We start from the raw sequence: 15,225 nt of genomic DNA on the forward strand, positions 1-15,225 counted from the left end.
TGTAGCACTTGAACAGCGTACACTACAGTTTATGCAAAAGTGTACACTACAGTTTGTGCAATGTGTGAACAAGGGTACGTAGCAACCAAGGGATTAAGAGTTCAGCCTTGTTACAATAATTAGCTTGTACTGGCATATAAGACCATCCTTATGATCCTTCCCTTTCCCCACTCGGAAAGCATTCTTTAATGCTTCATCACACAGGTAGTATTTTACTAACACTTTGTGATTAGTTTGCATCACAAAAGTGATGCAAATGGAATGCAAAGTGTTGCATTGGGATTTACTTTACTTTCCAACACGAATCCTGGTTTGTATTGGAACCCTAAAGAGCTACTTTGCAATACTCTGCATCAAGGGGGCATTCCATGGGTGTTTTACCGGCGTTCAGATGCAGCCACCATGGCTTTTGATGCAAATCCTTATCTACTAACATTTGTAGTGTGGGATTTACACCACAAATATATACCTTGTCAAGGCTCCTCATGTCTGAGGAAACTTTCTTTTCGCCAAATGTTTCCAACTTTGCATGTGTACTGTACTTTGCATCTGTACTGCACCATACAGCAAATATATAAAGTGGGAAAAGTATTAAACTGTGTCTAAGCATAGTATTTTGCACTGGAAGTGTACCCTACCAGAACATAACCTATTATGATATAACACATACACGCTTGTATCATTGTGCAAGGGTATGTGTGTCGGCGTAAGGCAGCCTAAAGTGTTCCAGCACAGGGGGAGACAGAAACAACCCCATATTCTCCATCGCTCATCCACTTTTGTGATCCTTCCTTTCTATTCTCCCGTCAACATTTATACTTTTATTGACCTAAATATTTGACCACATCTCAGTCAGTCAGTCAATATATCTTTAGTTCACAGTGTTTCACAGCATATAAATAACACAAATTCAAGACAGTAAAAACAATCAATTTAAAATCGAATTAATTAGTAGAACAATACAAAATCTAGAAAAACAATTTTAAATTGTAAAAAGAGCATACAATCACTATCACCATTATCAATGAGTTTATAAAGTGCATGATATCCTCCAAGTTATATTTAGATCAGATTGTATTCACCCACAGTATTCCAAAGATGTACAACTACATTAGTGTGGGTTTAATAAGGTGCATAGTGTCAACAAATATAAATAAAACCACAGTTCCTCAAAGCATCCAATCTATATGAACTTTCCTCCATTTCAAAGAGGTCCAAAGGAATGTGTCTATTGCAGCACATAACAGTGGATCACTGAGTTTTTTGATAAAATAAAGGGTTGGACGACATTGTCTAAATTTTATTTATGCAAAAGAGTGCACATATACCTCATCCTTTGGTCTTTGTAAAAAGTACAGAAATATACTATATGGAGATCGGACTACTCTGATCTTCCATCACAGGGATTCATTGTTAAGTCAGCTACTGAGTACCTCTTAGTTGGAAAACCCATCATCAGGGAAATAAAATTAAGTCGAAACCTCACCAGTATAAATCTATGCTGTGTGTTCGCCACAAACTCTAAATACCAGTGTTCCCCCTGTAGGATCGGAGGGTCATTATATATAACCTTACAGAGGATTTGATTTGATTTTACTCCTCTCTCTCGCATTCTGCCTAGGGAGATTCAGGCAAATACTAGTGTTTGTATATAAGTTAGCCAGGCCCAATGAAACCATCTTATTTGTATTATCCAGGAATAGAAAATCGCTAATAATGGTTTGGGTTAGATTGCCAGTATCCCTCCTCCAAATAGAGTGCGATAATAAAATAGGGTAGCCTAATAGTATCAGACAGATATGGGGAGCCACGTTCAACATGACAGTTGTAATTAGAACAGCTATGGGGAAGGGATAATAATCACTTAAAGAGCACATCCAAGATCTGTTGCAAAGAATCTATTGCTACCATCCTCCAAACCCCTGCCCTGTACGTAACAGCGGGGACAAAACTGAAGATGGCCATCACACTTTTTCCATTACGAGGGCTCTGTTAGACACCATCTTTAACCATGAATGCTTTTTATCAAACAGAACCCCTAAGTAGGGAAAAGTGTCCACCCCCTCCAGCCTCCATGACCCTATATGAAAGACTGGGACTTTCTTCGGACATGCCCCTGCCACTAAGACAAAAGATTTTGATTTTTTTCACTCACAACTCCCAACCTTTCATATAATCCACTTAGGTCACAATCAATCTTTGTAAAGCCGCACCTGTTCTTGCTGTTAATACAGCATCATCTGAATATACCAGTATTGAAAGAGGAGCTGCATTGAAAATAGGGACCTCTGAGGTTTAACCCAAGTCACTGCCTCCTCCCTATTAGTATAAATCGAAAATAAAAAAGGGGGCGAGGAAGTAGCCTTGTCTAACACCCCTCAGAATCTAAAAGGGTCTCGGGGACTCCACTTCCCCACCATGGTGCACACACACACAGTGGCTTGTGAGTACATCTGGTGAATAAAATTGACTATGGATAGGTCTACGCCCATGTCCTCCATTAGTGACCATAACGGGTTGGGTCACGCATTCAAATGCGGCTGACAGGTCCATAGAGGCCATAAAAACCTTTCTGTTCTTGGCTGCTGAATATTTTGCAATTATCAGGCTCAGATTAAGGCACTGATCGGTCTCCCCTTGCCCTTTTTAAAACCATACTGCTCTCAATATCAAAATATTCCTTTCTCAGACCCAGTCCTCCAACCTATTCAGCAATAAGCACCCTATCAATTTTGTAGTGTTGTCTATTAGAGACATGGGTCTATAATTTTGCAGTGATTCTCCAGTAAACCGGGGGACCCACCTTACTTATTACATTATAGATATTAGTCAACAGTGAAGCTCATAGTTCTGGATGCTCTAGAAAAAAATCTATAGGCACCTCATCAGGACCTGGGGCCTTGGCGGTGCTACATTGGACCAGCCCACGTCTCACCTCCGCCAACTCAAATACCAAGTGCTCAGTGGGTGCTATTCGCTTGATAATATTTTAAGAGATCAGGGCAGCGTCCAAAGCAACCGAAAAATCTGCCCAAAATTAGCCGACCAGGCATCTTAACTGACAAGAATATCCAATGTTGGATAACTTTCATCTTTGAGGAAGGGACCATTTATCACATTCCAAAAATCCCTGCTTTTCTATGTAATTGTTGCACGAGACAAATTCCCCATGCATCATCCCTCAGGCCCCTTAATCTAGCTTCCTGTGCTACTCTATATAGTTTCTGCGATACCCTAACCTGTCTATGATCTTGAGGGGACAATCTGCGAGCATTGTGCAGATCACTTAGAGTCTTTGCACAGGCTTTGGCAAGGCCTTTAAGGAAGTTTTAGTCCAAATCAGACTGCTTTTAACTTCTCCAAATATCTCAGAAAAAAACCTGTTAATAAACGTTTTGTATAAAGATCAGGATACAACACCAGTATTGCCTTCACTATATCTGTACTGTACATACAAAATTTTCTAATAAAATCTTTTGAAATAAAAAAAAACACATCAGTACCTCCTGCAGCTTTTTAGATAACATCTGTGAGACCCCTTTCTCCTTACTTTATTTTTTCCCATCTTAGTTGAAGGCCGTTCCTACTGGCAAGAATTGGCTTTGAGGCCTTTTCTGCTGCACTGATATTACCACCCTCCCAAATCATAGACAAAAAGAAGTATACGTGGTTACTATATGCAAAGAATTTGGGGTCGGCTTGGGTAACTGTGCAAAGACTTGAATGCTAGAACTAAATCTTTAGTTGCGTGCAAATGTCTTCGCAAGTACCCCTGTAACTGGAGCTATCCTAATAATTATCTCCAAGTTCCTAATCATTCACATCCTATTTAGTAAGTTGCCAGAATAATTATGTGTAAAATGGGTGTTTGCCTCCCCCTCAACGTCGACTAAACCACACACTTTATTCATTGTATACTTAGGGTGGGCACTAAAACCTCCCAAACACAAAATAATAATGTGTTTTTTTGAAGATGCTACACAAATGGAGCCAATCCCTTTTCCTAAAAATTCCATCACAGAGGCCATATACCCACCAAAACTATTATTATAGTAATTAATCAATAGCCAGTGCCAATCACCTTGATCTTCCCATAACAAAATATGGAAGTAGGGACAGGAGCTGACAAACCTTTTGACTTTTAAAGTGAAAATATTTCAAATTAACGTCACAATAAAGCTTCTCGCTCTACCTGTAGGGGAAGGGACTTCTGCCGTTTAGAATGATCGCTACCCATCCAAGAAGATTGGACCGACTGTCCAGGTCTCCTGAAAACAAAGAATATCCTGCTCCATCACAATACGTGTCCACTCTGCATTACCCAGCTTTGACTAAGACATGCTACATTTCAAGTTGCTATTTTTAGACAACATTTACCTGCCCCTATTGACAATGCCCCCTTCTGACTTGGTGTTACATGCTGTTTAGCCAGATAAGAGTCTAACTGGACCGTCAGTTACAGGACTCCAGGTCTGTCAAGGGATTTACAACCCTTATTTCGAGTCTTGCGGAACCTGCATTAACCACTTCGATGCTGGTGACGAGCTCTCGTCATCAGGCTTACCTGCCATGTGCTGATGACGAGCTGAGCTCGCCATGTAACGCGGTATTTCGAAAAATGCCGCACACAGCGGGAAAAGCCGCCGCATTGATGCGGTTAAGATGGGCAGTAGGACAGAGTGTAGCAGTGCTCCCACCCAGGGTTCATAGATCAAACAGCTAATAGGTCTTTAAAAGTGGCCTAATGGGAGAGCGAAAATCTACATACCCGACGATGGGGCATTTGGTAGCTCCCTTAGCAGACCCCAATCACCCTCTGGTCATTTAAGTTGACTATTATAGAATAACCAGCTACTTCTCTAACAGACAGACCCACCCACCCCACTCTTCTGGCCATGATGATATGTCTATTAATGCAACCAACCCTTCTCACGTGCCTCTTCAGTCAACCTAATGGTTTGGCATGAGCTTCTCCGTTGTTTCCATCTGACCCTTCCTCAACTCTGGGACATTTTCCAAGACTAGAACATGAGGAGATGCAGCTGGGGGAGATCTAGCACTACTTTGTAATACTCTGCATCAAGGGGGCATTCCATGGGTGCTATACAGACGTTCACTTGCAACCACCACGGGTCTAGATCCAAATCCTTATCTACTAACATTGGTAGGGTGGGATATACACCACAAATTGACACCACCTCGAGCCAGTCACTAAGCATGAGGAAACTTTCTTTTCGTTCGCAAAATGTTTCCAACTTTGCAAGCGTGCAGTACTTAGCACGTGTGCTGCATTCTACAGTACACATGTCAGGTGGGAAAAGTGTCAAACTGTGTCTAAGCATAGTTTCTTGTACTGGATGTGTACCCTACCAGTACCTAACCTATACTGACATCACACACACATGCTAGTATCATGGTGCAAGGGTATGTGTGTTGGCGCAAGACAGCCAAGTGTGCAGCACAGGGGGAGAGAGAAACAACACCATATGCTGCATCGCTCATCCACTTTTGTGATCCTGCCTCTCCATTCACCCATCAACATTGATACTTTAATGCATCTAAATATCTGCCCACATCTCACTATTTATTATGATATTTTCTTGCAGCAGATATTCTTCCCTATATTGTTTTCTGGAGCATGATAGGCAGGCTCATCCGCTCTGCCTTTATTCATACGGATGAACACAGCTGGTTTAATTCACAAATCTGAATGGATAGCAATGAATTTGCAAGCCTTTGTAGGGATTGCATCTACAGAGCACAAGCAAATGAAACCTTGTAACATGCGTTCAACCTCTCAAGTTAGTCTCTTTGTTCTCTGAGCATAGCAAACTCATTTGTATTCTACAAGCATGCCATCCAGTGTACTCAATGTTCACTGCTCATCAGGTGCTGTCATAATAAATACATTCCCAGCAACCTGCGTTCTTTTTAGCTGAACATTGTAAATAGCACCTTTCAGCTCCTTTGAAAACTGATGCAGATAAGCCAAAGTTTGAAACAGGAATTTTAAAAAGAATTGTTTTCACTAGAAACCTTACCTATTTGAAAGCGGAATCGTGAGCCATCCATGGACTTGCCCACTCAAAGAGGGTTTTCAAAAATATATACCACCCTAAAGTCCTGGGCCCTTATTTATGAGGCCTTGCGTCAGTTTTGCGCCGCCGGTGCGTCACTTTTTGTGACGCACCAGCGGCGTACAAAATGCACCTTGTTGCGCCATATTTAAAAAGTGACGCATCTAGGTAGATGCGTCACTTTTTAAACCCCTGCGCCACATTATACCTGCGTCAGGTATAATGTATACAGAGGGGGCGTTCCCCCGCAAAAAGCCTCGTAATAGCGACGCAGTGAAATCTATGAGATTTCACTGCGTCACTTTTAGGATGCTGTTGCGTCAAAATCTTGCGCCTGCCTCACAGCAGGCGTAAGACTGACGCAAACCCTTTCACATGGTGCTTTCCCCATGTGAAAGGACGCATTGCTGGAGTTGCGTCACTTTTGTGACACACTGCAGCAATGCGTCACTTTTGCGCTTACAGATGCGTCAGAAATACTGACGTATCTGTAAGTCCTTGCGACATGATGCGTCATACATTAAATATGACGCATCATTGGTGTCGCAAGGAGTGTGCAGTGAAAAGTGACGCATCGCTGTTTTCACGCAGCGATGCGTCACTTTTCATAAATGAGGCCCCCAGTCTATGCTATACCTAGACTAGACAAACGATACAATGAATGACAATATTTGCAAGATCATATGAAGGAAGTACTGAAAATCTTTATCAAATGAAATGGAATAATCGAAATATTCCGAAATAAACTACTTGAAAGATGACTTGGATCAAAGTCAAGTAAATGGACTCAGAATCAACAGTAAATATTCCTAAGTGAAGTTTAAAAATGATCTAAAAAAAGACACTGCCAAAGCCAACAGATCTGACTGTAATAGACTAATTAGTAGCAGGGACATTTACTAGAGGTCCCAGTTTAGTCAGCACAATGATTAAATATCATACACCATTACTAGATGCCACCATCTTGTTTACACACAAGGTACCAATCCTACACGATGATACGTCATGCCCATGTGAAGTTTACAGCAAAAGTGTACAGTTGCCCACGCCAATACGAAATGCCCACTTTGAGTTAGGAACAGAAGTGTGCAGTACTAATAGTAAAATACAATCACCAACAAAACACATAAATATTGCAGAACTTTAGAATGAAACCACATTTCTATGATATAAAGCAATATGTAGAGTGAGGTACAGTTATCTATGCACATTGTAATAACGTTTTTAACGTTCAACAAAAAGTGAGGCATGAGTCTGCCTTCTATCTTTAACCTACTTAAAACACAGGACCCAGTGGTAACCTTCAGTTATACGTTCCAGCTCCCAAACTGATCCAAGTTATGCTTTTAAAAAAAAAAGCTCTCTCCAGACCATGTTTTCTATTATCCGGGAGAATTAGGGTAACAACCAAAATGTAAGATAAGGCTCCCATGGTGCTTTTAGGGGTGATCAGCTACTCTTGTGTAGCCCTTAACCTAACAGCAAGTCTCCTTTTTGCTTATTATTTTAAGGCTGGGTGGTCCGATCCCACATATGGGGTATAAGTATTTTGCTGGTAGGTTGTGCAGGGGCCCAAGACCACATGGGCCAAGCCTTGATAGCTCTGCTCTCCTCCCGGAACAATGGTTGGTGCCGGCAGAGGAGACGCCAGTAACTTTATTCGCTCCCGCCTTCTGGCTACAATGTGGGAGGAAGGCAAATGGCATTCTGCTTTTTCAGGACACTAGGAGTGGGGTGACTTTTCAGGTGCATGCTGTTCTCTTCCGAAGAGCAATTGGCTTCCCACAGGGAGGTTTGCAACCAGTCAGGCGCATCAGGCCAGGGTAAATTAAATCTCTAGGGTCCTGGCCCCACAGTCTTATGGGCTCCTTGTAGGCAAAGCCAATCCTCCTCGGGAATTCCTCAATCTGGTGTTGTCCATGAATGCTGCTTAGGAGCAGCATTTGGAAAGCAAGGTATTGTTGCCTCAGTTTGGCCATTTTAAATTGAACTTTCTTGTGTTTTGATCCTGGTGGCACATTCCTACCACCAGAGGTGTTAGTTTCAGCTAATGTTGTGGATGTTTTGGGAGACATTTTTAACTGCTCATGCTTCAATGAGAGCTCAGGGCCTGCCCTCTTGCCTCTTTAGGTCCTCAGTCAGATTTTACAGCTTCTTTTGCAGCTTCAGCAACCAGCTCTCCCCCCATAGCAGGAGGGAGCTGCTCTGTGTCCAGGGCCCACTCTTTCAGTCTCGGATCCTACTAAACTCCTTATCCTGGAGGTCTTCCTTCAGCAGCATCACATGGCCTCAAAGTAGGTTTCAGTGTCTGCCTGCACTCCTTGGGTACAAGAGCCTCCTGCTGACTTTCATGGCACCTGTCTGTCCAGAAGGAGTCAGGGAATCCCCTTATAGTTGTACCCTCCACAGGACCACCAGTCCACAGAAGTTCCAAGGAACCCTCTCTTCGGAACATTTGAAGTCTATATTGTCCCCCAGAGGGAAAGGGAGGTTGGTGTCCCCTGTCCTGGATACACAGGTCCAACAGATTCCAACTAAGTGCAAATCCAATGAGTCCCATGTGAATGTGTATTTATAAATGTATGTGTATAAATACACATTTGCTATGCTTAGGACTTGGACTTTTTCCCATAGAATAAATACACTTGGAAAAGATGGTTTACAATGATGAGTCAAAATTGCAACTTTTAATGAATGGTTTAACCCTTTCGCTGCTAGGCCTCCCCACCCCCTCCCGTGCTAAGCTTTTCTCTGGCTATTTGGGGTAGTTAGCACTTAGACCCCTGTAACTTTTTGTCCACATTAGATATCCGCACCAAATTTGCATACTTTTCTTCCAACATCATGGGATTTTAAAAGTACCCAGAGTTTGTGGATTCCCTTGGCAGGCACCCAGAAATTAGCCAGGTGCTTTCTGTTTTTTTTTTAAATGTGGGTAAAAGTGCAGCAGAAGCAAGCGTCATGTTTTCCCTGCAAATGGTATCACCAAAGTGTTTGTGATGCTGAAATCACCATCTTCACAGCTTTCAGTGACAGGCAGACTTTTGTCAGAAAACCAAATTTCTTTAAAGAGTTTTGGCATTTTACTGGGACATAGCCTATTTGTGTTACTTTTGTGCTTTCAACCACCTTCCAGTTAGTGGTACAAATGGGTGTGAAAGCAACAATGGATCCCAGAAAGCTATACATTTCTGAAAAGTAGGCACATTTCAAATTCAGCAAGGGGTCATTTGTGTAGATCCATCAAGTTTTTTCTGTAGAAACTAACAGTTAAAAAAAAGAGTCATTTAAAACGAGTTGAAAAAATCAGCCATTTGTGCTAATGTTTTCACCTGTAACTTCTTCTAGGTATCACAGATTTTTTAAAGCATTATAACGTTACATCCACTGGATGTTTCTGGTTGTGAAGATATATAAGACTTGAAGGTTCACCAAAAACCCCAGGAACCCAGAGCTAATAGCTGAGCAGCATCTTGCAATGGTTGTTCATTGTGTACCGAGTATATAATATATAGAGTTAAGAAACAGCAGCTATTTGCACATCTCCAAAATTGTGGGTACCCATACTAGCATGTGAATTAAAGGCCATTTTTCAAACTGACATTTTTACACACTGACCTGCATTTGGAAGTCAGAAATGCATAAAACGTCAATAGGTAGTAACAGTTGTCCTACAATTCTGTGTTCCTCTAAGTTTCCTGATAAAACATCACTTGTGTGGGTAGGCGTAGTGCTCGAGACAGGAAAAGGGCCAAAACACAACGTGGACACACCGCAGGCAAAATTTATGAGTTTTAGCCGTTTTGGAGGCGCCGCAGGCCTTCCTGCTGTGCTTCCCTACGCCAAAAAGAAAAGGGCAGGAATACGCCGGCGCACAATTGGCTGCCTGCGCCAACACAGGCACCTTTACACCATGGTGCAAGGGTGCCTGCGTTGCAGGGATGATTATTTTTGTACAGGAAGGAAAACCTTTCTGTACAAAAATAATCACAAGAGTCTTTTCCTCTTTCTATGTGTGCTACAGAATGCAGCACACATAGAAAAAGGAAAAACAAAGAGAAATACAGTTTTTTCTCCCCGTTGTGCATCCCTTACGCCTCCCCTGGGGAGGTGTAAGCTTTTGGCACTGCCTCAGATTTACGATTTCTTGTAAATCTGGGGCAGTGTCAAAAGGTCATGGATGTTTCTGGGAACGCCCCCAGCAACACCCATTGCACGCCCCTTTAATGCAGAACACTGCGTTAAAGGGACTGACATTTATCAGGCAGTATTAAGCCCAAAAAAGTGGCTTAGTGCTGTCTGATAAATATCACGCAGGCTTCTGCGCCATGGAACGTCACAAAAAGTGACATTCTGATGGCGCAAGGGACCTCATAAATGAGGCCCCCCATTTTTACAGAGAAAAATGACCCTTTTTTGCAAAGTGCCTAGCTGTGGATTTTGAACCCTAGCTCTGCCGCACCTAGGAAAACCTATCAAACCTGTACATTTTTCAAGACTAGACACCCAGAGAAATTTAGGATGGGGTGCCTTGCGTGGCTCTCACCAGGTTCTGTTACCCAGAATCCTTTGCAAACATCAAACCTTGTAAGAAAACACATTTTCCTGACATTTCTGTGATGGAAAGTTCTGGAATCTACGTGGATCCACAAAATTCCATCCACCTCGCATTTCCCAAAGTTTTCCGATAAAAATGGCACCTCACTTGTGTGGGTATGCCTAGAGCCCGCAGCAGGAAACGGCCCAAAAGGCAAAGTGGACAAACCGCATTTTTACAGTGAAAACTGACCCTGTTCTTGCAAAGTGCCTAGCTGTAGATTTTGAAGCCTAGCTCTGCCAGCACCTAGGGAAATCTAGCAAACCCATACATTTCTGAAAACTAGACACCCAGGGGATCCAGGATGGGGTGACTTTGATGGAAAGTTCTGGAATCTGCATGGGTCCACGAAATTCCACCCACCCAGCATTCCCCAAAGGCTCCCGATAACAATGGTACCTCACTCATGTGGGTCGGCCAAGTGCCCGCAGCAGGGAAGGGTCCAAAACATATTGTGGAGACATCAAAATTACCTATCACAAAATTACCCGGTTCCCCCAGGTCCCCTGATAAAAATGGTACCTCACTCATTAGGGTGGACTAAGTACCTGCGACAGGCAAGGGCCCAAAAAGTGTGGTGGAGACATCAACATTTCCTATCACAAAACAACCTGGTTTTGCAAGGGGGTCACCTGGGTTTTTGGCCCCGGGCTCAGCAGCCATCCAGGGAAACCTACCAACCTCCACATTTCTGAAAGCTAGACACCAGGGGAGTCCAGGGAACTATAGTTTCCCTGGATGGATTCTCCACAGTTTACCTACTCAGAAACCCATGCAAACTTCAAATTTAGCAGAAAAATCAAATTTTCTACATATATTTGCATGGGATAACCATGCTCGCACAAATGTCCTACCACACAGTATTTCCCTCTGTCTCCTGAGTAAAATGATACCTCACTTGTGTGGGTGGTGCTAGGGTCTGTGAATGGGAAGGTCCAAAAACATAGGCATTAAGGGTATAGCACACAATGGACTGAGGATGCCAACATTCTATCGATTTTCCAGTATGGCTTTCGCCCTGGGATGGGAACGGTTGAGCAGAGCCTAAATTTATATTTTTTAATTTCTAAGTACACTGAAGCTAAGAAAGGGAACATTTTTATTACTTTTATTGATTTGAGTTCAGCCTTCGATTGTGTTGATCACAATCAGTTATGGTCCACACTCGAGGACCTGGCTTTGGACCTGTCAATCCTTAATTTTATCAAGGAATTATACAGGGATGCTGGGGCAAGGTTGCGCTTCGGACAACGAGGGGAGTGCTCGTCAAGATTTTCTATCAAGAGGGGGGTGAGACAGGGGTGCATTTTAGCCCCCCTACTCTTCTCCCTCTATATAAACGCTATTGGCGACCACCTGAAGAGCTTTCAAAATGATTACCCCTTAGCCCAGGGCCACCCCGTCCCCATCTTATATGCGGACGACGCAAGATGTTGACCGAGATTGGCCACCCTGAGTTTTTAAAGAATCCTTCTAGAGTGGAAATAATGCCAAGGAAAATTCGACGTAAATTGGCTATGGACCACCTAGCGAATAAAAGATGGTCCACTGAAAAACTTACAAAATCAGTGTTAGCTTATCAACAAATTACAATGGAACAAGGCCTGCAATTGTACCTTGCAAGTGACAATAATTGCTATACTAGAATGCTTCTCGCAAGATTTAGATTGGGATCTTTTTATAGTTTAATTACTTTCCCAGCCTGTAATGACTGGTCGAGAGAATTGCCGCCCTGCCCCTGTGATGACCTCGCTCCCCAAACTAATTTGCATTGTATTTTATTCTGTAAATTTTATCAGGTTCCAAGAAAGATCCTACTTAAACCAATTCTTAAGGAGTGGGACCTCCGGTCTTGAGAAATGCTTTCCTTAGACTACAACGGCTGGAAAATATGGAAGTGGTACACTCCCTAGCTAAATTTCTGAAACTTTTGGTAAAGTTTAGGAACTCAATGTAATATATTAAATGTATTTACTTATTTTAGAAACTTTTTAAATGCAAAGTATTTTAAAGACCGTTTTTATTCTTAACTCTTGTTTTTATAAAAATGCACTAGTCACTTTTTTGATAATACCCCTGTTCTTCCTAAAATGTTTGATCCTTCTAAAATGGAATCGCACTAACATCTTGTGACTTATATCTGTTTTTAACAATGTATGTTTTTTAAAAATGTATGCTTTTATGATATTACTGTGTATATCGAAATAAAGCTTTTTTTTATTTGAAGGGTATAGCACAGCTACATTTAAAAATATATATATGTTTTTAGCCAATTCTGCATTGGACACCCACACAAGTGAGATACCACCACACTTTGTCAGCCAAGCACCATCCCCACACACAGCGAGCCAAGCAGGGCTAGACTGGGAACAGCAACCAGCCCTGGCAGATTGCTGCTCAACCGGCCCTGGGAGTGTGCTAGTAAAAAGCACTGCTTGTGTTACTGGGGCCTGATATTGCAGCACTGCTGCAAAACAAGACCCCAGTGACAAACCCCCCCCTCCCAGTGGGTAGCACTGGGCCAAAAAAACAGCCCCCGCCCCTCTGGCCCACAGGTGAAACGTCTGGTGCTTGCTACAGCCAGTCTGGACCTGCAGCCAAGCACCATCCATGCACACAGACAGCCAAGCACCAGTCGAAGTACACCGCCAGCCAAGCTCCACTCCACTCACACCACCAGGCAAGCGCCAATCTACACAGACCGTCATCAAGCACGAGTCCACCCACATCATTAGCCAAAGGCAGGTCCACACTCACTTCCAGCAACATTCCAGCCAAAGGTCACTACATGCAGAACGTCAGTAACACTCCAGTTTACACATACACAAACTATCCCTGGTTTCTAGAAATATCACTGAAACAGCCAGAATGTGTGCCTAAAAATAGGAAGCAAACCTTGCCTATGGGCTTCTCACTGGCATGCCCATAAACATATCCCTGGTGCCTAGTCAGCTTTCTGCCCGCCCACAGGGAGCAGATAGGGAGCTATTGTCCCGATCTGCCTTTTGGGGGGGGGGGAGGGGGGGGGGGGGGGTTACAGACAGCCTTTTTTGGCAGTGGGGGCATTTGCATGCCCATTCTCGGCAGCCCCCATCCCTACGTATTGAAAAAAAATCCCTGGGGCGTAGTAGACTAGGTAAAAAGGCTGTGTCCATTTTTTTTTTGGGGGGGGGGGGGGTAGGTGCATTGGCATGGCCATTTTGGGCAGCCCCGACATATAAAAAAAATAAACAATTCCTGGTGCCTAGTGGGCCTCCTGCCCTCCCCGGGAGGGAAGATCAGGGGGTATTGCCCCATCTGCCTCCAGAGGGCCGAAAGCCTGCAGATTTTCTTTGGGGGGTGGGGGCATTGGCATGCCCATTTTGGGCAGCCTTCATCCCTAAATATATAAAAAAAAAAATCCCTGGTGCCTTGTATGCTTTCTGCCCCCCGGGGGCTCATCGGGGGCTAATGCCCTATCTGCCTCCAGGGGAGGGGGCAGAAAGACAGTAATCCAAATAACAGAGCCCGCACATGTGTACACGCTAATTTTCACACACATGCTCAGGTGTAACCAGAGCAGAGTCTCCGATTTCACCTGCATAACAGTGAACCATATCTTATTATGTGGGCACAGATGGTTAGCACTCAAAGACAATTTATAGAAAACATTGGTGAATGAGATTCAGTTATGGACACTCACTAACAGCAAAAACAGGGTGGTCTAAAATAAAAGAGATAAAAGCAGGTTAGAACCCAGTCCATCACAAAGAATAAAGGAAAAACAATACATCTTTTATTATTAAGGGGCTTATTTGGCGCTTAGCAGACAGGGTTCTCTGCTGGTGGAGACTAGGCCTGTGTGGAATTAGCGGACCAAAAAACTCTGCCACGCTACATGGAGTTCCGCAAGAGGCGGTGTGTGTTGCTTCTTTCTGCCACTTGAGTAGATTTTCTACTCGAACGGCAGCTTCCTCAACGCATACGGATGGTTTCTTAATGCGAGTGGTCACATCCATCGTGACTGCCTGCGTTGAGAAATCTTGCTCGGAGGTGGTCTAGTGTAGGATTTTCCTCACTCGCCAACTTAACGTTGGTGAGCAGGAGCGAGAAAAAATTCCGCTGAGCGTGGAAAACTCTGCAAACTCTGCTAACGGAGCTGAGTTCACTGCCCAGGCCTAGTGGAGCTCTCAGTCAGAAGGCCCCAGACAATGAGCATTTATTTGCCTCAGTATCTCAGATCATCTGCCAGACTTAAGGTGGACTTTACAATGTACTTTTTTTCCTGTTCAGGACTGCCAGGACTATTATGTTGGTCCCAAAGAGGAAAGCAGAAAAATTACCTGCCCATGTTGTGAGAATACTCCCAGCCTGTCAGGAACATTTATTCTTTTGTTTTTCAAAAACAATCTCCTGCTTTTGCTTGGAGTTTGTTTTTGAAAAACAAAATACTTTGCAGAGCGGCCTCATTAAATATGGCAGCCTCTAAGCAAAGCTCTGGTACCTGCAGAGAAGCTGCTGTTGCAGTGGCTCCTCCGAAGATATAGGGATCTCTGTCAGAAGGATGGTGAT

At 43.3% G+C, this 15,225-nt stretch overlaps 1 protein-coding gene across 1 annotated transcript in view; it reads right to left on the reverse strand.

Annotated features, from left to right (window-relative positions):
- Positions 1-15,225, reverse strand: part of EPHA8 (EPH receptor A8) — a 1,186,163-nt gene that overhangs the window by 40,944 nt on the left and 1,129,994 nt on the right. The gene's annotated exons all lie outside the window — the stretch shown is intronic.

The sequence above is a fragment of the Lissotriton vulgaris genome, chromosome 5 (assembly GCF_964263255.1).
Source record: "Lissotriton vulgaris chromosome 5, aLisVul1.2, whole genome shotgun sequence".
In the NCBI taxonomy this organism is placed as follows: Eukaryota; Metazoa; Chordata; class Amphibia; order Caudata; family Salamandridae; genus Lissotriton; species Lissotriton vulgaris.